Source organism: Schistocerca gregaria, chromosome 2 (assembly GCF_023897955.1).
Source record: "Schistocerca gregaria isolate iqSchGreg1 chromosome 2, iqSchGreg1.2, whole genome shotgun sequence".
In the NCBI taxonomy this organism is placed as follows: domain Eukaryota; kingdom Metazoa; phylum Arthropoda; class Insecta; order Orthoptera; family Acrididae; genus Schistocerca; species Schistocerca gregaria.
Window position 1 is genome coordinate 659,411,099 of NC_064921.1, and position 27,614 is coordinate 659,438,712.

The following is a 27,614-nucleotide window of genomic DNA, read 5'->3' on the forward strand; positions in this document are numbered from 1 at the left end:
TTTATTTTATGACAAATGCTTTGGAAATTCTAAGATACGGTATCTGCACTCATTGGTGCTCGTTTGGATGCAGGTACATACACTGCAGTATATTAAATTTCACATTCAGCATCTCCGGGGAAGTGTGGTTTCCGGATTTATGGTTTTAGAAACGGTCTAAGGAAAGAAGGATTATTGAAAAAAGTCTCCTCGATTGATAAAATATTCTTAAGATATTAAAAACCAAGCACAAATTTCTTGCGTTTTCAATCGTAGTTACAGTTAAAATACAACATTCGTTATATTTCGGTATGAAGGGGAACCACTAGCAGCGAGAATGGTCTTCCCATATGAAAGTCTTATTCATCTATTGCTCACAATTCCTCTTACACTACTCCTCCATCTTTTTACAACTCGACTGCAAATATTTTGTTTTTTATTTCTTTTTGCGCAGCACATAGTCTCTTAATTCTGAGCATATTTACTTCAATAGCGTCTATGTCATTAATTTCCAGCAGTCTGTCTTATTATCGTCTTTAATTTCACTATATAACATTAACCTTGATTTTGTCTACGAGAAGACATTGCAGATATAGTGCAGTTTATAAATGTTATCATCACCAAAATTATCTCACTCTTGTCGTAACTGTCCTCTACAGCATCGACCATTCCTCTAAACTTGTCAGCAACAAATTTATTCATTTAAAACTCTCTAATTTTCTGTGCAAATAAGTAACACAATAGGTTACAGTTGCTACAGATACTCCGAGGTTTCTCCATTCAGTACTCGTTTCGTTCTCAGTTAGAAGCAAAGCTTTCCACAAAAGAACTGCCGTTTTCGGAAGACTTGTCAGCAACAAATTTATTCATTTAAAACTTTCTAATTTTCTGTGCAAATAAGTAACACAATAGGTTACAGTTGCTACAGATACTCCGAGGTTTCTCCATTCAGTACTCGCTTCGTTCTCAGTTAGAAGCAAAGCTTTCCACAAAAGAACTGCCGTTTTCGGAAGCCTGAAAGTGTTTTGTATTGTATTTTATATCGTTAGCTGTACTTTTGTATGTGAAATGTAATGTGATGTTCTGATTGCACACATACTAATTGCTTCGCATCGTAAATTTCCGATTTCCTAGTGCAATGAGATTTGAAAGGACCCTCTTTTTTACCGTAGCTGCTCTCGTCTCGTTGCTTGCAGATTCGTGTAGTTCTCCTCAGCGTCACGCTGACCTCACTCGCGTAAAATATAAAACTTTCTGATAGGTATTGACAATCATATAAATAATAATTTTTAGTTGAGTCTCAGCTAATAAATTTTCTCTGGTGAAAACATATTTATATATTTTTTTAAAAGAATAATATTTGGTACTAATACAATTACGATAAACACACACTATATTTAATTAATAGCCCTTCCAACCATTTGTTTTGTATCACTGCCAAGCAGAGGAGAGGCGCTAATAATCTTAGTTTTAATTACTACGTCCAGAGATCATACTCACTCAGAGATAACATTTAACTCTTGTTTGTTACTGTGTACGCAGTCATTGAGTAATGACTTGGCTGCAGAGTTTTTACACACAAACGCACGCTATATGGAAACGATATATTACAGGTTATCGAAAATATCATGACATTAAAGCTGAATGAAATGTCACCCATTAGATGTAAACAATCCATAATTTCTAAAAATAGCGAAAAGTAATGTTTTAAATTTAAACGTTGTACGAGACATTTGCCCAGTATCTGTGTCCCTATTATCTTTTCCATTGGATCTCGACTAACTGCAGTGTCACGTTCAGACGTCGTTTGTTCTTTAGTCTTTGCTAAATTTGACTTTTATACTACCACAGCACACTGGCATGTTAGGGCGTGAACCTAATAGGAGAAGGCTCGTTGCCGCAGGCAGCCGCTTACCGTCGTGTGCTGTCGCGGTGTTGCGCCACGTAACCGCTTTCTGCGCCACAGCCCGTCTGTCGGTCGGTGACCAGTGCGTTAGCGGAACCAGGAGCAAACGAGCACGCGGCTTTCGTGACATTTGCAGGAGCCACGCCACGGCCAACCATCTTTGGCGTGTAATTTCCGGCGTCCAGCTGCAGCACTGATTCGTCATTGCACCCGAAAGCAAATCAGCAAATCTAGATTACAACAGAGTACTATGAACAACATGCTACACAAATTAGATGACCCATTATTCATCTTTCTCCAGTTCAGAAAATTAAAGTGGAAAATATCTAAGCGAAGTGGCTTCTTTTGCGTTTAATATACTATACAATACGTCGCTATAGGCGTACAGCGAGAAGGTTCACTAGATACCCCGTTACGCCAGCTCCATAAATTTATATAGTTGCCACCTTATCAAAAGAGCTCTTGGATGGAATAGCGATCTATGACAGCTGCAGGCTGTTGGTCGATTGTACTTCCACACATACCTCTCCACTGAGTAATTGGTTATGATATTCAGCCATCATATTCATTTCAACTTTTCTTCGACAGGTGTTCTGCTAGGATATTAAGCATAGTCACTTGCTCCCTGGCTGTTTCTCTTATGTAGACAGTGGACTGTATACAATATTACCCTTCCTTTACGTCACTGTAGAAGACAGTTTGCCATTCCACTGCACGCCTAACAACGAGGACGTGCTGAAAAGCAATGTCACTGACTTTTTTTATAAGAACCCTTAAAGCTTTTAAGATAAAACAAATGTTATTAATATTTTCCACTTTTATCCTCCATGTATAAATACTTACTTCTCAAAGTACTCACCCTCTCGACAAATATATTTCTTCCAACGAGAAACCAGTTTTTTTATAGCGTCAGTGTAGAATATTTACTGATCTGCTATCTCACAGATCCATCACTATCGAAGCAAAGCACTCGAAGGTCGTCTTAAGTTTTCGAAACATATGGAAATCAGATGGGGCCAAGCCGGACCGTATTGAGGATGATCGATGATAGTGATCCCAGTTAATTCCATAAATTATCTGGGAGTACGCATTAGGAGTGATTTAAAATGGAATGATCATATAAAGTTGATCGTCGGTAAAGCAGATGCCAGACTGAGATTCATTGGAAGAATCCTAAGGAAATGCAATCCGACAACAAAGGAAGTAGGGTATAGTACGCTTGTTCGCCCACTGCTTGAATACTGCTCAGCAGTGTGGGATCCGCACAAGATAGGGTTGATAGAAGAGATAGAGAAGATCCAACGGAGAGCAGCGCGCTTCGTTACAGGAACATTTAGTAATCGCGAAAGCGTTACGGAGATGATAGATAAACTCCAGTGGAAGACTCTGCAGGAGAGACGCTCAGTAGCGCGGTACGGGCTTTTGTTAAAGTTTCGAGAACGTACCTTCACCGAAGAGTCAAGCAGTATATTGCTCCCTCCTACGTATATCTTGCGAAGAGACCATGAGGATAAAATCAGAGAGATTAGAGCCCACACAGTAGCATACCGACAATCCTTATTTCCACGTACAGTACGAGACTGCAATAGAAGGGAGAACCGATAGAGGTACTCAGGGTACCCTCCGCCACACACCGTCAGGTGGCTTGCGGAGTATGGATGTAGATGTAGATGTAGATACGCCGGGTTGTGGTCTGGTAGTGTCATGCTGAAGGACATGGTGCTCCATGTGTGGACGGTATGAAATCTGACTGCAGCACGTTCTTTGTCACGCACTGACGTAGTTACGTTGCACACCACCATGTTACACGCTACAATTCACAGTCCCCTAGCGGCAGAGTGTTCAACTGGCGCCAGCGAAGCGGGAAAGTTGGCGCGGCAGTATGCATGACATGTAATACCTCAAACGACATTCAGAACTGAACATAAAAATTTAGAGGTATTACTTCCGAGCTTGCCCAGTCACATGTTTGTCACTCCACTGCCCGTCCAGATCGATTGTCACGGTACATACCTGAGACAAAGTCTTGGGCCAGTGGAATAAAATGGTGTCTGGAGGAGGAGATTCAATTATAAATTATATAAGCTGTATACTCAACCAGACATTGTCAGCTACATTCAACTTAAAAGGCTGAATGGGCATTAAATGTTTGAGACCAAACGGCGATATGATTGAAAAGATATTCAGCGCAGTGGCTGAAGGAACTAGGACGACAGGAAGACCAATCATAAGGTTGGAGGAAGGAGACAGGGAAGACATAAGGCGAACCCAAATTCAAAACCGGTGGTGTTCGGAACTAAACGGGAAATAATTGAATAATCTTCTACAGAAAGGCAAGTCTACAGAGAGCTATTGCGTCAATGCTGATGAGATGGCAGCAAATCTTCCGGATTTTAAACACAGGATCAGAGAATTTAGCCAATAAATTGCAAGATGCAGATGTACTAAGACCTTGCCGCTAAAAGAACGCACTACGCTGCGAAAGCAGCGTTGTAAGAAAACGTGAATATGACAATACGTTTTGATTTAAATGTCTTTGAACTTGGCAGATAAGTCAAAAAGCTAGTTCCCTTCTTTTATACTCCTAACTCTGCCCAGAGCATATTCACCTTTTTTGTGTTATCGTATTAGCATTTCTCATTCTAGTTCACTACTTTTACTCTACAATAACTTTGACACTAGACGGCCATAACTATGTAACCGAAGTAAATTTTTTGTTGACTCGGCTGACGACTGATCCGATGTAGGTTTTCTTACTGTCTTTCTAACGGTGTTGCTTGTATCATGGGAACGGATATAGATTCCACAAAACAACAGGGCGATCATTAATTTCATGTGCTTGTCTACGTCTTCAAAATTTGAACCAATTCGCGCGAGTTTGAAAGCTGGAAATGGCGCGCGGAAGATGAAACTCAAAGAAACATGTTTTTTTCAGGGAACATCTGAATGAAGATAGATTTGTGAAAGCGAATTTTCAATTTGATCGTAAAACTCCGTTTCTTATTTTTTTTGACTCACTTTAAACTGTTCCCGCACATTCAGATCACATAAAAACTAATTTTACGAGCTGTATAAGCTCGACCTTAAAACATTCTATCTCGACAACAGATGGATATTAATGGATTTAAAAAAACTCGTTTTGACTTTACCCATTGATTAACCCTTGTGCTAAGTTTGACTTTATTGGTACAAATTCAAGTACAGAGTTGGCGCGCTTGAGAAACCTCTCAGCCAAACGTGTTTTCTGGGTGTAAGTTATAAAGAGCCAAGATTTTTTCAAACCTTTAAAACTTATCTTTGACTGTCGTCCCATACACTGGTGAACTAAATTTAAACCATCAGTCTCGCTCCGGTCCGGAGTTATTTAAGGGTGACCGTTTCCGCAGGTAAATTCCGGACGAGTGTGGCTGGTTTTGAAAGGAAAATAGGAACGGAGCGCTTACAAATGGTGCCATTACCTTAGCATTAATTTAAGCCAAATAAAAATCTTTTGCAACAGCAATTAATCGATTCGTACAATCGGCGCCAGAGCCGGTTGGCCGTGCAAATCTTGTTTAGTAAGACGGATCTGGGAATGGCTGTGTAAATGGCCACTGATGGCCACTGGTCCTGTTTGAACCAAAATCTTTGTAGCCCATTTCGCAATATCAGATAGGAACTGAGCACCAAGAGCAGTCCCTCCCTCCCCCCCCCTCCCCCCTGATTTTATGCACAGACCCTTCAGCCCTGTATAAATATTGGCCAACCTTCCCTTAACGGTCGCTGCCAAGATTCAGCAAATAAAATCATTTAATGAAACTATCAAAAAATCATGAGAAGCAAACTTTCAATGTTTGTAACTATAAATGCTAGCCTTCTTTCATAAACCATCTTGGCGTAGATAGGGATCTACAATATCCATCAAAGAGCACCATTTCATAGGCTTGCGAAGTAGTTTTACTCAGCCTGTCGTTAACCAGACTGGTGGAAGCTATCAGCAGCAGGTCTCCATCAATAGACACTGAGGTGAAAAATGTCATGGGATAGCGATATGTACGTATACAGATGGCGGTAGTACCGCGTACACAAATGTAAAGGGGCTGTCATTTAGTTCGGACTGCCCTCTCGGGAATTGGGTGTCGGCTCGGGAGGAGACGTTTACATGCGTGCAGGAGTCGGTTGATCACCGTCCGGCGGAGTTCCCTATGTCGGCGGCCCCATCGATCGCCCCATCTACGGCGATTCGGAAAGAAACCAAGCGACTACGAAAGGATTTCCGATTCGGAAGCCAGTGAAGAAGAGGACATGGATGTCAAACAACTTGCGAACGACTCGAGAAAGAGAAAAACCACTACAGCGAGTGACGCTTCTCAAGTCACCGTCGCAAGCAGAAGGGGACTCGTCTTGCCGTCGATGGAAAGAAAAACTCGACTTGTTGAGGCGAGGGCGGTGTCTCTGCCGCTTGTGCTGCTCTTTCTCACTACTGTGACATGATGATCCTGGAACGCAGGACTAACAGCTACATCAACAGCAGCAGCAACGACCGCAGCAACAGAACCGAAAGATTCCACCCATCGTAATGCTGTACAAGGAGAACTATGAGTTATTAAACAACTGGCTGAAGGGAAACATTGCCAGATCTTTCACTGATAAGCAGGCTGGCGGCGACAAGCTAAAGCTGAGGCTCCAGAATACCGCCGATTATCTCAAGGTTAACCGAAATGGATGAAGCATGTTATCCATTCCACCGAGTGTACTTCACGAAGCCATTACAGCAGTACTAAATGAAATGAGATTCGCCACCACGGAAGTTGATCGTCTCAAGATTAACTGCACAGGAAAGATATCCCCAAAGAGAGTCACCATACTGTCCGGTATTGAGAGGTTCCAGGGAATATTCCTTATACGATCTTGTAGTCACTGTTGATAAACTGCGGGCCAGCAAGGGCTCTACATAGTGTTACAACAGTCAGGGATTGTATCTCAAAGCACACCTCTGCACGATGCCGCCTTGAGGCCTTAAGTGCGGGTATGTACATGAAAGGGGCAAGTGCACCTTGAAGCGATAGTCACAAGCGGTCTGTTGCCTCTGTAAAGGTAACCATCCAGCCAGCTAGAGGAGCTGCGTTCAGGACAAGAATGCTCCACGACGGAAATCTAGACTCCTATCCTTCCGCACACATAAAGATGTCATCGGCAGCCATCGTCCTGCCAAAGTCTGCGCCGCGCCGTGAAAACGAAGGCACACTATCACGACCCTCATTTCTGGAGCGACGATCCGTTAAAATCAGAAAGAACTTGACAGCAGCATAAGTCGTCTGTGTGACTTTTCCTGACCAGCAGAAGAATCTCCAGACCGTAAGGACCCCCGGACGAGTCAGAGCCACTAAGAAGTATTCAGGCCTGCCGACGACACTGCACATCTTACTGCGCTGACTCTTGACCTAAGGCAGAGTATCAGTAAACTTCAGGAAACGCTGGTTGCTGTACCAGCGCTCATTACCTCAGCTCTTCAGGAAGCCATCAGAAGCCCCTTCCATATTACCAGTGACATCACACAGTCTAATTATGCCCAGGGTTAGGCACATGACGAGTATCACTTTTCCAACTTCGACTGCTGCAAGAATCTTCTACAAAGTGAAAGAGTTTATCTTTTCCTGCGCATCAAAAATGTGGACGTTTGTATGGTCAGTAAGACTCACCTGAACCTGAAATTAAGGGCCATTATTGTAAACTATACGCCTTACCGTGGGCTGTGGGACGGACGTCTATGAACAGAATTCGCTCCGCTACTGTGTAGCTCTCCACTTGCAGCTCCACACCGTAGAATCTGCCTCTGTGGCGCTGGAAACCAGCCACGGCGTCTTGACATTTACTGCCGTTTGCAGGCAACCCAAAGGACACCTCCCAGAAAAGCATGCTATCAATTTCATCTGACATGAGGAAAAGCATATTATTGCTGGCGACGTCAGTGCCAAACAGGTGACGTGGAATTCCTTTACGATAAACTGGAGCTACACCATGTAGCCGACCACTTTCGAGCTTGGGTCGGCGCTCTTGACGAACCTATGACATATCCCATGAGTGGTATCTACCTAGACTTTCTTGACCTCTTCATAGTCAAGGGCATCCCGGGTGGTATCACAACTGAAGCCATCCATGTGCTCAGAGCACATTCCAGTCGTTTTCTTTGCCACGGGGCACCTTATCCCCACCACCAGCTGATTTAGCACTGCCAAGACTAATTGGAGCGACTGTAGTAGCAGATTACACTGTACTGTCACAACACGTCCGTTACCACCTGACACTGATGTTGACGGTCCCCTACTTACATCACAAAGGCTATCACAGGAGTCATCACTCTCCCCAAGCCTCAGCGACCCACGGTGGACGCAGCCCACCATCCTGAAGAACTGTCTTCTTATACAAGAAAAGAGTTGCGTCTCACGAAACAACATGATGTTAAAATGCAGGTCTGTCTTCTCCAGTACTGCATTAGCGCAGTCCTCATAGAATATCGTAATAAACGGTGCCCAGACAAGTTGGCGTAGATCCCGTCGACCACTGGTACAAGGGACCTAAGCCGAACTTTCACGAAGAGGCGTTCCAAGACACCTTAACTAGTGACTCCAAATGGACACACCTACACTTCATGTGACAAATCTAATATTACCGCCAATACGTTAAAGCGAAGCTTCATGCCTGAGGAGGAGCCTGTTAACCAACCCAACATCCAAATAGTTGAAAAGAGAGTTCAGATCTAACTAGCAGCATATCCTAGGCGGGAGAAGTCCAAGGGCAGAAAGCTTCTGTGAAGAAGAATTCCGGCGGACACTTCAATGTCTTCCTCGGCGTAAGGCGCCCGGCCTCAATATCATCACTGCTCCAGTGCTCCGAGAATTAACACCGACAGCTGTCATGCAAGTCCCCCGCTACTTCAACGTTGTACTGACCCAGAAAAAGTATCCTGAGATTTGGAAGAAAGCAGTCGTCGTTGTGATGCCAGAACAGGAAAACTATCATGCAGAACCCACCAGTTATTGGCCTATCAGCCTTCTCTCAAGTATTAATAAGGCATTTGAGAGAGTTCTTCTACCCTGACAAACCGAACGCCTCACTAATGAAGTAGTATTACCGGATGAACAATTTGGGTTTCATGAAGGCCATTCAACGCTTTCCAGCTCATGTGGGTGGTCAAGATTGTCATCCAGGTTTACATTAAAAGGGAGATCTGTGGCATGATTCTACTCGACGTCTCAGTGTGTGGCACGGAGGACTCATTTAAAGGCTCCACGAGTCTCCCTGTGCTTGCTGGAGTCCGGCAGGGCTCAGCGTTGGACCCTGTCTGTAAAGTGTGTCTGTGCAGCGTTTACACTGTGGACTTACCTACCTCACCTCAAGTTGAAAAATATACCTATGCAGACGGCACTGCCATGATCTGTCGCCACCTCAGGATGGTAATTAACAGCAAGCGGAGTGGTACCTGGAGCTAGACGCATTGAACATTCCATTTCGTAAATCGTTAGGAGATTCAGTATTACGAGATCAACATGTAAAGAGTGTGCCGAGAACACAACATTTGAGGCGTTACCTTTCACGAAGCACAACGCAGTGGCTGACGGCGTTCACGTAACGACCGAAAGCAGCGGCGTCTACATAGAGTTGTCAGCGCTAACAGACAAGCGACACCGCGTGAAAGAAACCGCAGAAATTAATGTGGGACGAACACTCTGGATAGTTCGAGCGAATGGCTTGGCCACCAAGATCGCTCGATACGAATCCCATCGAATATTTGTAGAACATAATCGAGAGGTCACTTCGCGCACCACATCCTGCACCTGCAGCACTTTCGTAATTATGGAAGGCTACAGAGGCAGTATGGGTCAATATTTCTTGTTGACTCTATCCCAGGTCAAGTTGCTGCACTACAATGGGCAAAAGTAGGTGCGACACGACACTAGGAGGTGTCTCATTATACCTCAGTGTACGTACTCTGAAAACTACTATGAAGCGCATGGCAGAGGATACTTAGCACGACATACCATGTTAGGATTTCTTCCCGTTTCAGTCGCGTATGGAGCGTGAGAGGAGTAAATTCATAAATGCTTCAGTGAATGCTGTAATTATATTAAACTCTTTTGTCCCTATGTTAACGCTATGTAGGAGGGATGATGTATAACTCCAGATTCTGGTTCTTGAAACTTCGTGAGTAGGTTTTCGCTGAATAATTACGTTTCGGTGAAGCTGTTTAGTAGGGAAACTTCTGACCATTCGTGAGGCCCTTATTTGTGTAAGTTCGAGTCCTGTTCGGTGTGAGTCCCAAAAATTCAACAGTTCGGCTTGGACGCAAGACGTTATTTGCTAGCAGTATCCTTTGTAAACCGGGTGCTATTTTTAGTACTTATTTCATCTTCATTTTTAAAGGTATAGTTTTAGTTTGTAGCTTCTAAGTGCTAGTCAGCAAACCGTAAGTCGATTTTTTGAGAAGTTTCCTTTAGTTAACAAGTAATGTGCAGCCAGTTTCCCAGTGACCGGGTCCAGCGGATATAGCTCCATTATTAGAAGTAATGCATTACTGAACTCATTTTATTCCATGTTTCTTAGCGAATCTTATCATCTAATTCGCCGCACGTGGGCGCACGCAGAGTGCAAAATCCATCAACGCAGCTTTCATGGCAGCGGCAGCGCTCTGTGCGATAGAACACACCTGCTGAGCTCAACTTTCTCCGTCGGGACTTGGTGCACCTGCCGCCATGGAACACTTCCCGAAACTTTGCGCAAACCTGCGGGGCCGGAGCGGCTGTTTCACGCGGCTGGAGAGGGGAGATTGGTGGTCGTAGATATAAGAGACGCTTATCAGCGCCTGCAAAAGACGCCGCGTGAGTTATTGCGATAACGGAGGAGTGAGTGGCTCCTAAATCGCTGGGGTGGACTTATATGGAGGTCATCGCGCAGCTGGCTTGAGAAATATACGGCGGTGGCGCACAGCCGGATGGTAACGACCGCCTTTCCTCAGGGGACGCAGTAGGGGCCGGAGATAACACGTGAGGCACCGTCGCGGGACCGCGCTCTCGCTCCCTGCGGAGCGCCCTCAACCGTTGATCACAGCTCGGTGGGGGTTTCATGAGCGGAGCAAGCGCTCTGCATGAGCCGCCTCATTTTTCGAACTCCCCAGCATAGAGTCGGTTAGCATCCCTGTCTTATCAGTCACGTTCAATGGGGCCCTTACAGAATATGAATGCGACATACTGAGCGCACAATGTTTTAAGCACGATTGACGTGCGTAGCTTTATAGTAGTTATACGCCCAAAATAGCCCTGTGACAGTATTACGTCAAGCATGACATTTCAGTTCAGCTCGTTCAATTAGATTTTTTTTTAGATAAGAATTTCTTTTCTAATTCGCTACAATACTAAATTAAATGATAATTAAATGGTCACCCTAGCTGCAAACAGGCGTTGATGTACTTCGTTGGGGACATGTTGAAAATTTGTACCACTACAGGGACTCGAACCCGGGATCTCCTGCTTACATGGCAGACGCTCTACCCATCTATTTTTTTTTTGTCTTAACGATAATTACCACTGCGGTTCTTGTTTACAATTATTATATGTATAAAAATTGAATGTTTCCCCCTCGAATTTGTTATTCTGATTAAAAATCTAATGATTCTCCATATATACTTCACAATGAAAAATGGAAAACCCAGCGCCATGAATTGTCTTGTTGGACGAAAAGAAAATAATTTTTATTCAATAATTCGAAATGTGGTGCTACAGAAGAATGCTGAACATTAGATGGGTAGATCACATAACTAATGAGGAAGTATTGAATAGGATTGGGGAGAAGATAAGTTTGTGGCACAACTTGACCAGAAGAAGGGATCGTTTGGTAGGGCATGTTCTGAGGCATCAAGGGATCACCAATTTAGTAATGGAGGGCAGCGTGGAGGGTAAAAATCGTAGAGGGAGACCAAGAGATGAATACACTAAGCAGATTCAGAAGGATGTAGGTTCAGTAGGTACTGGGAGATGAAGAACCTTGCACAGGAAAGAGTAGCATGGAGAGCTGCATCAAACCAGTTAGGGAAACTTTCTGAATAATTGGTGGAATAACAAAAGAAAATGAAACAGAAGAAAAAAATTGCCACAGGGGGAATAGAACTCGAGACCTTTGGCGAAAGAGTCCGAGCCCTAAACATTTTTTTTTTTCAAAGCCAAAATCAAAATTTTATTTTCCTTGAAGAAGAAATTATGAAGAATAAATAAGGGAGAGTTTTCTTTTCAATTTCCTATTTTTTTATTTTATAGAAAGTCGTCGTGTGACTTGTAGTTAAAGACCAGTTCTTACAGGAGCGCCTGAAGTGTCTTCGCCTACAGCAGGCCAGCTTGTCCAAACGTGTCTTCTCATGGCGTAGGCGTGGGTTCTGGGTAGCAGATCTGTTCAGTTCAGTTCGGTTAATACGGTTTTCAGCTTCTCAGGGCTTGGACGTTCCAGCTAAGAGGTGGGTCATCGAAGGTGCTCCGTAATAAATTGGAAAAATATTGCTTATAGCTTGGGTTGCGTACCAGGAAGCAGTGTCGTTCGTTGAGATAAGTCCAATATCCTAGCGTAGACGTCGCTAGAAGTAAAAACATAGTGGATCGTGTGGCCACAGATCTAATTCACAAAGTGAGTTTTGGCAGAGGGGTAGAAAGTCTTATCGGGGTACAAAAGCATGTGGACGTCGATCTGAGCTGGTGTCTGTCGAGCAAGAAACGCCAAAATTCGCCGCGCAAGTGTACAGACGTCGAACGCTGTGCCACAGTGGAACTGGTGGACATCCGTGTCATCCACTCCACAGTGGGTGCAGAGGGATGAATCGGCGAGATGGATGCGGTGTAGGCGATCTCGGTTAGCTTGTTTGCCATTCAAGGTGATGTACCACGCTGGTTGAACGTCTGATTCGAGTAAACGCGCATGGATCGCCTTCCATATGTGTCGCCACATATACTGTGGATACTTACGTTCGATGGGGTTGTACGGGCGGCACTGTTGTAACAATTCGGAGACTGTTTTCGTGAGGTACAAACGTGTAAGTGGTAAGGACCGGTAGACATAGCTGAACTCCAGGAAAAATCGTTAGATGTAATAAAACGGGGTTGGAATGGTCGATACCAGTACTGGGGCGGACAAGGAGGCCGGCGAAAAGTTGTGAAGCAGGAGGCTAGTAAGGCTCTGCGGGCAGCGATGCCGAAGTTTTAGTTGGGAGCTGACGTAAAGTGCCTTGACACGAGTCGGCACGTAGATGAGTCCCACTCCGCCACGATCTCGTGGCAGTGCAAGGGATACATATTGCACCTTAAATAACATCCCCGAGCTGACGAAGGAGCCGAAAGCCATCAACAGTCGTCGGGCCAGGAGATTTGGGACTGGTAGTAATTGAGCCACGTGTGGTATACGGGAAGCATGATACATGTTCACGTATTGTGCGCGTTGGATAACGTCGAGAGCTTGTAGCCGGTGATCTGCGAGATTTGCTCTGATTGTCTGTAGCAAGCGTCTACCATTGATAGTCGCTGAGAGGCGCAGATCTGCTGCGAAATCAAGTCCAAAACATCGTATGGTGGCGGCGACACTAAGGGGGGCAACGCATCTCTCCGGCAAGCCCTCACCAATGAGCAGGACCTTGGATTTTGACACGTTGAGGCAGCTTCCAGACGCTTCGCCGTAAGTCGCCACCCATGTCAGTGCTGCTCGTACTTCATCTTCACTGCATGTCGTCTGTGTAGGCAGTATAACAAAAACGGTGGCCGTGCACATCCATACCTTCCGAACTTTGGCGCATGCCTTGGAGCAGGGGTTCCAAGGCGAAAGCGTACAAAATCGTGCAAAGAGGGCAGCCTTGTCGTACAGATCGTGCGATGACCAGGGGCGGTGTGAGGTGACCATTGTACACGATTTTAGAGGTTGCACTACTCAACAGGCGCATAACCACAGTGACAATACCGCCAGGAAATCCCATATGCTCAAGAACTGTCCGTAAATAGAAGTGGTCAACACGATCGAAAGCCTGGCTAAAGTCCATTGAAGCCAAGGCGCCAGGGAGACGTTGATAATGCGCCAATGCTATCATGTCTCTGTAACGGCAAAGGGCCGTACGGATGTTGTTGTCGCCTCCTAGGGAAGTCTGGTGGCAGGATGTGACGTAACGTGCGACCTTCTTGAGTCGCGATGCCAATGGCAGTGTGAATATTTTCATGTGGCTATTGAGCAAAGTAATTGGTCGATAGTTCTGGACCCTCGATAACCCGTGCGGTTTATGAACGGGGATAATAATGCCATCTAGAAAGGCGCTCGGGACCACTGTCATCGGTGACATCAGCTCTTGTGCGATTGCCGCCCACGTGGAAGCCAACAAATAGTGAAAACTTTTATAAAATTAGATGGGTAAACCGTCAGGTCCAGGAGATCTGTTATCGGTACCCGCCTTGATAGCATCTACCACTTCATCTCTGGTTACGTCGTCTTGGAGATCATGCACTGCATACTCCGGAAGACTGTTCGGAGTAAGCTGAGAGACTTCTGTCATCAGTGCTGCAGAATGCGGTACGGCTGCGTATAGCCTGGCAAAATGAACATGGAGAGCACGACCGATGCTTTGTTGGGTGTCGTGCCCGCGCCCTTCCACATCAGTGAGTACGTGGATCAGAGCTCGTCGTCGTCGTTGTCGTTCCTGAAGGAGGTGGTACATCGACGGACGTTCTTGAGGGATTCGATTATAAGTACGAGAACGGACTACAGTTCCTTCCAAGTAACGCCGCATGATCAAGGAGATCTGCGCCTTCGTGCGATGGATCATCGACTGCCGGGCTGGCGAGAAAGGCATCGTCGCACAGTCACGTAGTATGGTGTAGTAGAAGTGCAGGGTATTAGTTTGCCACGCCTTAAATTCCTTCCTATAACTCATTAGTGTCTTCCTGAGGGTCGGCTTCGCACAGGAGAGCCACCATGATAAGGTGGAGTCATAGGCTTCTCGACGATGGCGGCAGAGTGCCCACGCTTCTTCGACCGTACGGCGACAGAGGTCAGGTGAGCGACATTGAGTTTCCACAGACCACGACTATGCCACACTCGCTGTCGAGCGAGAGTGACGTCACGGAGGTACAAATCATGGTCTGAAAAGGCCAAAGGCCAGACTTCCGCATGACGTGTGCCATCAGCAAGGGAGCGAGTAACGTAGATGCGATCTATGCGGCTGGACGGGTGAGAGGTGTAAAATGTACAGCCCGCTTGAATTCCGTGGATCTTCTTCCAATTGTCCACAAGTCGTAGACGGTCGATGACCACTGAAAGAGATGTACAAGGTGAATGTCGCGGGAGTTGGTCCGCGGACTCTTGTGTCGAGTTAAAATCCCCACCGAATACCAAATCGTCCTGCGGACCTGTGAAGATGGGTGTGACGCTTTCGGCAAAAAAAAGTTTGCCGGTCATGACGGCGGCCAGTTCCATAGATATTAATAATACGCACGCCGAACAGTGTGAGGGCCATACCTCGCGCTGTGGGGAGGTAGATGACGTCCTCTGCAGGGAGTCCGTCCCGTAGCAGGATGGCGACGCCGCTACCTGTGTCGGATGCGAGGGAAACATGGGCGGTGTATCCGGTGGGAACTAGGAAGTCAGCCACAAACACCTCTTGTAAGAGTGCTATATCCACACCCGCAAAGTAAAGAGTGTCTCGGAACATGGCCAGTTTGTGAGGGGCACGAATGGTGGCAAGATTCATCGTGGCGATACGATATTGCTGTGTACGGCCATCCTCAACATTTGCCGAACGTGCGGTAGAAGCAGCCGGCAGGTGGAGACCAGCCGGTTGTGTCGCAGTGGTGATAATTACTGGCGGGGCGCAAGCCCCAGTGTCGCCGTGGTGGACTCCAGTACAGACACGCTGGCAGTCTGTTCCACTTCTTCTTCAACGTCATCGGCCGAGGAAGCTGAAGACCTGGACATGTGACGGTCACGTACTTCTGGAACGGGTGTTGTGGATTCCACATCATGAGTGGCAGGGGGACCGCCGTCATCATTCGTTGACAACGGTGAGGACACGTCCTTGGCTGGGAGAGGAGGCGTCACAGGAGGGGCGCCTGTTGCAGCCACATCGTGTGACTGGACGCAATGTGGGAGATCACCGTCAGACTTCAGGTCGACATCTCGCGGGGTCGTCTGAGAAAAGGCGTCATCGGAAGGCGTTCGTCGTCATTTCCTGTGTTTGCGAGGCGAACGCTGTTTTCTGATGTGGCCTTTTGAATCAGAATGTGGTCACCCGTCGTCTGACACCAAACCTGTCTGGACAAAGCAGACGTCGGCACGACACCGAGGTCGACGCCCATGGTTCCAACAGGAACATCGGTCCTAAGCGAGCAATGGAGGCGATGCCGTGCTGGTGTCGTCGGCGCGTTCTGCTGCGGCGGGTGGCGTCGACGATGCTGCTGACGCACTCGGGAGTGGCACGACGGGGTCCTGGAGGTTCAGACGTAGAGCCTCGCGGATGAACTGTTCAACTACGAAAGCTCTGGGTCGTGGATGTTCGGCCTGAAACGTTACTTTGATCGTTGCAAGGCGGTACGAGTGGGCCATGGAGTACGTTAGTACTGGACTCGATAGACACAAACACCGCGACGCGGAAGTAAACACCACCGAGAGCGGAGCGTCGGACGGCGCGCGGAGCAGCTACGCACGCTAACACAGCTGTGAGCCGACTGATCCATCTGAGCCACCGAGGGCACAGACGATAGTGCGCCTGCTGGAACTTATCCCCTGCACGCTCCCCGTGAGACCCACATTCCCAACCTGACCACACCACTACATTCGTAGTGCGCCTAATAGTACAATGAAGTACATCAACACCTGTTTCCAGCTAGGGCGTCCATTCAATTTCATTTCATTTCTAGCAAAGCTGCATGGTCATCTACGGTACATGTTCTTTCGGGAACAGATACTACCGTTATACATAGTTACAATATGGCTTCCCGGCCATTAACCTTCTTGTGCGAATTCACAGGCTATACTCTAACTCGTACGGGACTTGGTAGATTAATCTGCCACGAGTAATGAGTATGATGGGCAAACATCTATCAGGCACACTACGAATGTAGTGGTGTGGACATGTTGGGAATGTGGGTCTAACGGGGAGCGTGCAAGAGAAAAGTTCCTGCAGGCCCAATGTCCTCTGTGCTCTCGGTGGCTCAGCTGGATAGAGAGTCTGCCATGGAAGCAGGAGATCCCGGGTTCGAGTCCCGGTCGGGGCACGCGTTTTCAACATGTCCCCAATGAAGTACATCAACGCCTGCTTGCAGCTAGGGTGTCCATTTAATTATCATTTCATTTCTAGCACAGCTGCATGGTCATCTATGGTAGCTGTTCTTTCGGGAACAGATTCTACCATCATATATAATTATGATAGTAATTTACACACATAATTTCTATCCAAATGGTGGTCAATATTTCTGATAACCCAGGTATTTTTCTGTCACTGTGGTCTACATAGGAGGTCGTTTTTCTTCTGGTGCTGCAATATTACAGTGCGAGAACTGATCTCTTTTGGTTCATCGCTGTATGCTTCGAAACTAGAACGTTGGATAACACTGTCCGAAATATGTCTATTCGGAAGCTACCATCCGATAGGTTGCGAAATGGAAACCACAGTGAAAATCAAAACTGATTTGGAAGTGTTTCTACACCTTTCAGCTACTTCTCTACGCAGTCACCGATACTTCTTAGATAGTTGTCGTAGCACTGTACCAACTTTGCAATACCCGCGCCATAGAAGATAGCCGCTTATTCTTTCCTCCACTTCTCTACGTTGGTCTGCAGTTGGTTGCCTGTGCAAAATTATTTTGTTCAAAGTTAGAGATCATGTGAGCAGAGATGAACATCAGACGGAGCCAAGTCCGGGCTGTATGGTGAGTGATCAAACACTACCCATCGAAAACGCTGCAGGGGCGTTCTCGTTGTACCGCAACTGTCGTGAAGCAGGAAATGCATGACGTGTACGTTATGTGGGGTTGCACGAAATCAGGCAAAGCCTCGCAGCAGGCACATACGCTTAGCGGAAGACAGTACTCTTGTAGGCATCATCACGCGCTCATGGTGAGCTCAGAACTGAAAAGGGTGAAGTGACGCAAACGACAGACATACTAGAGACACTGCTCAACACAACTGTGCTAAGCTTTATTGAAATTTCACCGTCGTTCCCATTTCGCGACTTGTCTGAATTTACTTTTCGAATAGCGCTCGTATTTATTCATGCTGATGGCCTTTCAGCCTCTAATTCTGCCACCAGTCAGAAACTTTAAGCAGTCTGCTTCAACCTCTCCAAACTTAGTTCCAAAACATCCTCCATCGAGAGTATTTGCTCTGTATTTCTCAAATGCGGCACCCATTGAAACTCATTATTATTGATACGTAGAAACTCATTTAATATGTATGCATTGAAATGAGATCACAAGTACCTCGAACGAACAAGTCTCATTGCGACGGCCTTCTCCCACTATACCGTGTATTTTGTTGACACTTTCTTAAAGAGATTCGTCAATATTAATTCTGGAATGTACCAAGGTTTCAGTACCAGTACGAATCTTACAACATATATTTTGTTCTGTAATAAAAGTTCTTGAGCATTTTTTAGAGTTCGCCTGAATTTATCCAATTTGAATTTATGTCTAGACCGAAGGCCACAGCTTTCATGCAGCACAATTTTCTCGCTGTACTCCACTCACCGTTGTTCTCCATCGTTTATTCCCCACCAATGAGACGAGGATGGCTTATTGTAGAATTCCAGCATACTGGAAATTTCAGAGATTCCCAGACGGTGAGTTCAGGGAGGCGATGGCCTATTGCTGAATTCCATCATGCTGGAAATTACAGAGATTCCCAGGTGGTGAGTTCGGGGAGCCGACTTTCAGTTCCAGCACAATCAAGAGAAAATTTCCAAAAACTTTTCTCGAGTCAGGAACTTGAAGCTATACTTTTAAACAACTGCACATAGCCTCTCTTTGAAAGTTGAATAAAATTGTTATAGGAATAACCCTACCATTAATCGCTGTTTAACAGAAATTCCAGCTATCTCAACGGACTTTTCAACCCTCACTCTTATTTTGTTGGTCCCAAGCATCTATCACAGAAAGGTATAAGTAGAACGTGATATCAATGCCCACTGGTCACGTGGTTCAGTAAACGTAAATAAATAGTCAACCGTGATAGAAGATGTAAACCATAGCATAGTGAATACCCGAAAGTTTTTCATATGAATATTAATGAATTTATTTCTTAATAAAAATCAGTCGAGATTGGAATAAAAGAATTTATTTTTAATTCTGATAACCGGTGTTGCTCTATAAGACTATCGTTAGACAAAAGGCTCAAAAAGATCCACTTCAGTTTTGAGAGAGACGTCTGCAGAGTTGGAACCCACAAGACGCCGCTTAACGCAGCATATGCGTTTCCCTTTTTCTTTTTAATTACTGCTGACCCGAAGGGCATGCGACCGCGTGTACTCAGATCCACATCCTTCCTCAAAACAGTCGCCGTTGGCCGCTATGTAAGTCTGCCAACGTTCGTGTAGCTGCTCGAAGGGCCACTCAAACATAGCAGAAGGGACCCATATGGCTTCTCTTGTGTCCGGAATGACCGCTCAGTTGGACAAGATCTACCCCCACGTAGGAGTGCTTTTGTACGGTGAAAGACACGTCGCATGCAGCGAAATCAGGTAAGCAGTCGGACGGTGTGGTAAAACGGTGAACTGTTGCCCCCAAGTTACTCTTGCACGAGGACACAGCGATGCGCAGGGGCGTCTTCGGGTAGCAAAATGCAGCTGTACCCATTTCCGAGCTAAGAACGCATACGATGAACTGAATCGCGTAAACAGTCAAGTATCTCCTTGCAGCGAGTTTGGTTTACCTTTGCACCATCCGAGAAGAACTGCATGTGAACAATTCCATTAAAACTAAAACAACAGTTCAAGCATCACCGTGCCTTTTGACCTGTCTTCTAGAGGTTATCTTCTGTCGTGGCTATACTAACGTTTTCCAGCTGACGGACTGTCTCTTCACTTGTTCAACAAACAGCAAATTTGTTCTCCATTCATGATCAGCCTGAGAAAAATTGCATCATCGTCAGCACTACTGACTAGATAGTAAAAAATTGCCATCCGATCATCACAATTACCTTGCGTCAGGATGCTTGGCACACCGAGATGTGTAAGAGGCTACATGTTCAGGTTAACAACTGGAATTTTGTTTCACGTACTGTGGCTGACGCCTACTGCTGTTGCGACACCGTCTACCGCTTTGGAGCAGTTGGCAAGCACCAACATTTCAACCTCTTTATCCTTGTGTTCACGTCGAATCGTCTATCTCTTCGTACCGACCAGTACGCACATTATTGTTCAATCTCTGTTCCCTTGCGGAAAATTTCGGTGCCATCGAAACACAACATTCTGGCTCGATGCATTATCAGCGTAAACGTACTACATCATCCGAAACATTTCAGTAGCTGTTTTGCGAAATTTCTGGCAGAACTTAATGTTTGTCCGCTGTTCCAACTGCGACGTGCTTGAGTTCTGAGGTGCGCAGACAAGTTACCACCACAATAGCAAGCGTATTTCTGCTTATGGTGCAAGCTCTCAACTGTCTCTTGCTGGGCGGGAGACTAAAGCCGTCGTCACACGGAAGTTGTTTCTCATAGCGAAACAAGCCAGATGTGCTGTCCGTTGTGGTTGCTGCACGCTCTGAAACCACCTGCTACATCTCACGGAACATGCTCCTCATCGTGTTTTGCGATCTCAGCGCTCTCCAGCGGCAGTATGGGGCATCTTGCGTGCAAATTAGACAATTTTATCATGAAAATGGACGCTCGTAAAATAGCTACGTTAGCTGTTCTAGCGGTTGTCGAAGGAAAGCAGCGAAACTCGGGAAGAATATTCTGGCCTCTTCAATGGCTTGTAGAACGAATGATGCTGTATAACGATCTGGCATACATACTAGTGGAAGCTAAATCCTCATCCTATCTCTGGTTTTAAATTTCACGTAATGAAAGTGTAGTGTCTAAAGTCAGTTTACGCATCCATGTCATCTATATTTTCAATGTTCATTGACTACACTTACTCTTTACTAAACTAATTCATCAATTGATATCAAGATTCGTTTCGTAATTTGATTTGAATGGAAAAGGATATATTTCTAAGCTGCTCACCATCATTGAAAAGGATATTTACCGACAAGATACAAACATGGAGAAGTCCATGAAACCAAGAACTACGTACATACATTTTGCAAAAAGCTTTCATAATGGCAAAAACTTCTAGTGTGCGACTTATGTTTACTCTGTGACAAAGATTGGGAAATCAATCTAGTCGTTAGAGTCTGCAAGAAGAACTATATAAAATATATTATTTGTAATAAATAGCACCACTGCTGCAGAAAATGCTTCCATTAAATTATTAAGAAAGACCTAGAATCTTTTGGGAAACGAAATTTGGAGAAGTAAGTTGGAAGGAGATGGACCCTCTCGTTCTCTGCTCACTACACTATCAGCTGAGCTACGGCTTCAACATGACAGCTACGCCCCGGAATGTGGTATAGGCCTACACTGTCTAAAGACTACTGTGTAAAGGTGGTTCAAATGGCCCTGAGGATTATGGGACTTAACATCTGAGGTCATCAGTCCCCTAGAACTTAGAACTACTTAAACCTAACTAACCTGAGGACATCACACACATCCGTGCCCGAGGCAGAATTCGAATCTGCGACCGCAGGGGTCGCGCAGTTCCAGACTGACGCGCCTCGAACCGCTCGGCCACACCGAGCGGCACTCGTACAACTGTCATTGGTTGGTATTAACCATGATGAAATGTATCAGAACGACGAGATTTTGTAAATCATCACACTGCCGCGGCACTGAAGCTCTTTCTTTCATAGCAAAGATGTTATAACACTGAAAACATCGAGCGTTTTGAACTTTCCTGACACTCTATTATAACAAATACTAGCTCTAACGACTCGTTTTACAGGGATCCTCCATTTTCTGATGTTTTAAATCAGCTTATATTTATACTAGGTACTCAATGAGAAAGCCCACCAAATGCGTAGTTTAATTTAATACAAAACACCGGCTCCCTATTTGCGCTAGCGAGGTAAAAACGGCGTCGCATCTCCTTGACAACGTTCCTCACCAAAGACAAAAATCCGGATTCTTGATTTTACGCTTGGCAGTTTAGTAGAATGTGGATTTCCACGCTGTGGTGTCACCAGCTCCTCGCCAAATTATGTTTGCTTGTCCCATGAGAGAACGGCTTTAATTGACAAAGTACCATACTACGCCGCCACCTGTCCGCCTTAAGAGTACCACACTGCGGTTATGCGGCCAGTCTCGGAGATTTTGACAGAACTACCGACAACATTTATAATGTGTCGTATACAACAAACCTTTAACACCATAAAAACTAGCATAAAAGCTACATTAGTTATGATATGAAATGATGAGTTACCCAGAAAACGTGAGGAGGTGGGACACTGAGCCTCTGTGCAGCACTAACTGGTGTCTGTCATGGACTACTGACTTTGCTAGCTAAGGCTAGGGGTTACAAACAGGGAAGCTCTGCTCACTGTACCCCGTGTATACGTTGCCATAGTGACGAGCACAGGGGATCCATTCAGCCAACAGTCAGCTTGTACTGTTGAGCCAGGCATAACTTCTGCTGGAGGGCCAGTGGAGCGATGTGACCCGTCCAATGCTCGGCGTCAGTCAGTGCCCAGTTGCAGCTGTCAACTTACAAACATACACTATCTGCTTGTTTAACTCTCTAACAATTGAAATACATATTACAATAAAGCATAATGTTTCGAATAATATACTGCCATCTGCCATTAAATATGCGAGCTATTCGGAAGCCGCTGCTGCTAAGGTCGCAGGTTCGAATCCTACCTCGGGCATGGATGTGGGTGATGTCCTTAGGTTAGTTAGGTTTAAGTAGTTCTAAGTCTAGGGGACTGATGACCTGAGATGTTGAGTCGCATAGTGCTCAAAACCATATTCGGAAGCGTTTAGATTGTAGTGAAAATTGGTACGAAAGGTCATTTGTGTTGAGTGCTGAATATAATAAGCCGAATACAAACGGTTACCAGGAATTATTACGATCTGGAGTGCCTTTTATTAAAATATTAAGGACGTTCGCTGGTGTTCCACAATGATATCAATAAGTAAATTCAGCTGCATTCTATTTACTTAGCGAGGTAGGAATGTCTGAATGTATCTGTAACTGTGTCAGCCTTAATGGTCATGGCCCGAGGCGTACGGTGGAGGCACCACTATGCTCACACAGTTTTCATCGAATACTGGTTTCCTTGATTTCATTGCTTTTAGAGACGACTGTCGCCACTCGTTCAAAGATTCCCACGTAGGTTGCACTGCTACAATAACAACAAAACAAATCGGAATTCCTTATAATTACCCGCTTGGTGTCTGAGTCTCTAAACACCGTAGTAATGCTCAACAATGGGTCGGAAGAGCGTATTATGAACTGTTTCCTTAAGAGAAGTGACACTTTTCCCCTAAATTCTAACAGAACTGAAGTTCGCATACGATTTCTATGCCAAGTATTTCGAGCGTTCCTTCCACTACATATCGCTTCGTACAATTATCTCCACGTAATTAAATGAGACGTGTCTATTGTGTAGTACTAACGAGAACAATTCTCGTACCGGTTTTTTGTAAACTGCTTTTTCACACATGATATCCTCATCAAGGCCCTTAACGATTTTCTCTTCGCGCAGTTTTATTGAGACTTAACATTAAGCGCAAGTATTCGAGCTATGCGAGGTCAGGAGACAAAAAAATACTTTTCTTGTGACAACCTCTCTACATCAGAGTAGTATTTGCATCCATGGTAGTCAATTATTTGTTGGATATATTCCACTCTATCTTCACCTATAGTTTCTACTCTCTACAGCTCTTCAGTTGCACTGAAGTTATTCCCTGATGTCTTTACACAAATGCTAGTATCCTATCCCCTCTACTTGTCAGAGTTTTCCACATGTTCTTTTCTTCACTAACTCCGCAGATAATCTCCTCATTCCTTATCAATCCACCTAATTTTCAACAACGTTCTATAGCAACATGCCTCTTCTTTTCCGGTTTCCTCTCAGTCCGTGATTCACTTACATACAATGCTGTGTTCCAAAAGTAAATTCTCATAAAAATTTCCTCAAATTAGTCTACATCGTCGTCTCCAATTTCGATGTTAAGTTTTTCGCCAAGATGATTTCTGTTACTCCTCTTACTTAAATATTTCTTCAGTTTACTGTCAATCTATCAATGGATATTCTGTATTCATTAGACTTCATTCAACAGGGACTGTAAATCTTCTTCATATCCTCTAAGTTTAACAGTGTCATCAGCAAATCTTATCATTCACATTCTTTCACACCGAATTTTAATCGCATTGTTCAGCCTTACTTTTATTTCCGTTAATGATTCTTCGGTGTATAGCTTGAACAGTAAAGGTGAAATACTGCATACTTGTCTGAGCATTTCGATCTTGGTTTCCTCCTCTTATTATTCCCCCTTGGCTCTTGCACACACTGTACACTGAGCAAAGCAGTTAAAGGGTCACTTGTTTTAAAGCCAGTCGTTTCCCCCATTGCAGCACAGAAGTTTAAAAAGGTGCTTGTTGCATTCTTCTGAAACGGCACAAAAGCGTGGCGCCCTGCAAGGCCACCTTCGGCCACAGCAATGCTTCAGAAAATAAGGTTTCAACACAAACGGAAAAAAAGGCGAGAGCTCAGGAGTCCATGTGAGGTGTAAAGTGCGTTAAAGATATCACTATGGTGTCAAATTTGATCACCATTGTGTCAAACACCACCATGGACGTATCTTACGATGACAAGGTCGTCACAACTCTCTCCCGCCCTCACCCTTATCCACGTCTCACTCCTTGACACCTGTGAGATGGAGGTCAAGGTCAGAAGCGCCACACCCAGTGTTAAAATATCATCGTTTTCTTATCGGTGTCCAAGAAAAATAATCCAGATATAAAGTCGTTCAGAATCTACATGGAAAAGCCTCAGATGGTGGCATAATTGGCTTTAGTTGAACTACGTCTTCCCTAGGGGCCTTCATTTACACACATTTTGCAATCAGAAATGAGTTGGCAAGCAATGTGCACAATCTTCGCCACTACTGGCACGCTCTGTGCGTTTCACTTAGGTGAATGAGTACAGCATCCCTATTGAACATGGTCTGACTCCTTCGGAGTATAGGGTGACTGCAGATTGTGCTCTGTTTACAGTAATGGGAGCAGAAGGGGCCGTTCAAAAACATTCTACGAACTTTTAAACTCATCAGAAGAAGCAAAATATTTTTACACTTCTTCAGCTCTTCTGTTCCGTACCCTCCTGCGGCGTGACGACAAAGTGGTGTAGAACTGACATGTGCGTAAATAAAACGCCGAAGAGTCCCTCTAACCACCACCCCCCTCCCCCTCCCAGTTTGGCAAAATTCTCGGTGCCCTCCGCACACCTTTGTCTGTACCTATACAGAGACGAGCTTGACCGATTCCTGTTCCTCTGAACTGTCAGTTCTGATGACAATTGCTTGCATCATCGGCTGCCACGGGAGGATTATGGTTAAATGTTTCCGATCTGTTGCTTTTATTGCAACTCGATATTTCGTCTAGCAGCAGAGGACTCGTGCATCACAAAACGGGTTTAGATAACTACATATTGATTATGGAACCAGTATCTTGTTTCCTCGTATGTTAAGAGCAATCATTACGCACACAACAGCGATTACACTTTTTAGGCCAAGAGCCACGCGCAATTAGCCGAACGATCTAGGGTGCTGCACTTGTGGACTGTGCGACTGATCCCGGCGGAGGTTCGATCCTCCGTCTGGCATGGGTGTGTGTGTTTGTCCTTAGGATGATTTAGGTTAAGTAGTGTGTAAGCTTAGGGACTGATGACCTTAGCAGTTAAGTCCCATAAGATTTCACACACATTTGACCATTTTTTGTTAATTACTTTTGACTCGATAGTGCAAATTACATTACTTGTGTCATGCACATGCTAGTCAAAGTTAAATTTTCCCAATGTTCATGGCTCATATTTCCTTTAGGTTTTCTATTTTATTCATCTTGTTAATGTGTACATCATTTGTGTGTGTTCTCGCAATGAGTATATAAAATTTCGGTTAATTTGGATTAATATCGTCAATTAAGAGTAGACAGATAACATATTCCCTTATTGGTCGTTAATTATCTTGTAAGACACCTAGAGTTCACTCACGAAGACCTTTGTTTTCCCATTACTTGCTCCGTTGTGTGACAAAATTACAGGCAGTAGCTGAGTTCATGGAGAGTCCAGCCAGACTGATTACAAAAACGACCGAAATGTTCTTTGGCTCCTATCAGTATCTCACAATCTGTTAGTGATGTCTTGTTGGTTCTCTCAAAAAAAAAAAAATGGTTCAAATGGCTAAGCACAACGGCACTTAACATCTGAGGTCATCAGTCCCCTAGACTTAGAACTATTTAAACCTAAATATCCTAAAGACTCACAGACATCCATGCCCGAGGCAGGATTCGAACCTGCGACCGTAGCAGCAGCGCGGTTCCGGACTGAAGTGCCTAGAACCACTCGGCCACAACGGCTGGCGTTCGTTCTGTCCTCCGGCATTTCTATGTCTGTGATGTCCAGCTTTCAGTGCTGCGATTGTCCACATGAATGATGATCTGTCGTCACTGGTATGGTTGGTGCAAAACCTGCGGCTCAAAATGAAATCGAAAAAGTTCTAAGTAAATTTACTATCGCATGGGAAATTAATAAACTCTGAATTCCGAAAACTTTTGCGTCATATTCTTCTTCTCGGTTATCGCACACCTTATCAAGCAAGAGTGGAGAGATTGGGTGTAGATTGAGATGAGTAATACTGTCACCACAAAGAAGTAGATCTCGTGAAGTTGTGCGATCAATCGTCCTACCGAATCTCAATTACTGCGATGTAATCAAACACTTCACGACTAGCGAGAACACTACCGTTAGAACTTGCGTGCGTTTCACCTACAACGTCCGCCCAGACTGGTCGGCTGCGGCCAGGTGAGTTACGTGACTACGACACGCTATGCTTACCTCGTTGGCTCAGTACACAAACAGCCCAGTACTTCGCTTCAGTGATTAAGCACCAGTCATCTCATCACAATAGAAACACAAGATTTCATTTGTCTGTTGCCCTAGCTGGCCCCTGCATTAAACAGAAACACTCGCTGCGTCTTCTGTGGCTGGTGTGCACCTCCGGAAGTAGATGCCCTGAATTCTATGCGTAATTAAATGTCGTGTTGCTTTTAAGAAGATGATGAAGCACTTCCCCCTGTCACTCTCATAGCGGTTCCCCAAAGATTAACATGCGTGGCCCGTTCTCGTTGAAACAGTAGAGTAAGAGCTTCCATCTTCTCCTGTTTAGGCTTCTTGCTCTTTTCATTTCGCAAGCATTCACGTCACTCTGTAACGTTTTTTTTTTTTTTTTTTGTTTTGTGTGTGTGTGTGTGTGTGTGTGTGTGTGTGTGTACCTGTTTCTATCCCTTCGCCGTCACTTCCCTCATGTCCACTTCTTCTAAACCTCACACTACGACAGTTTTCCGATTTTGCAGTTAACTTTAGGAGAATAAAGCTGCGTGGCAGCCTGCAAACTCCAAGCTGCTTTTCAGCTTTTGCGTGAACCT

At 45.0% G+C, this 27,614-nt stretch overlaps 1 protein-coding gene and 1 non-coding gene across 2 annotated transcripts in view; both read left to right on the forward strand.

Moving 5' to 3' along the window:
- Positions 1–27,614, forward strand: part of LOC126335926 (uncharacterized) — a 732,352-nt gene that overhangs the window by 30,049 nt on the left and 674,689 nt on the right. The gene's annotated exons all lie outside the window — the stretch shown is intronic.
- Positions 17,077–17,151, forward strand: Trnap-ugg (transfer RNA proline (anticodon UGG)). Its single transcript has one exon. It is a non-coding gene; the product is annotated as a tRNA-Pro (tRNA).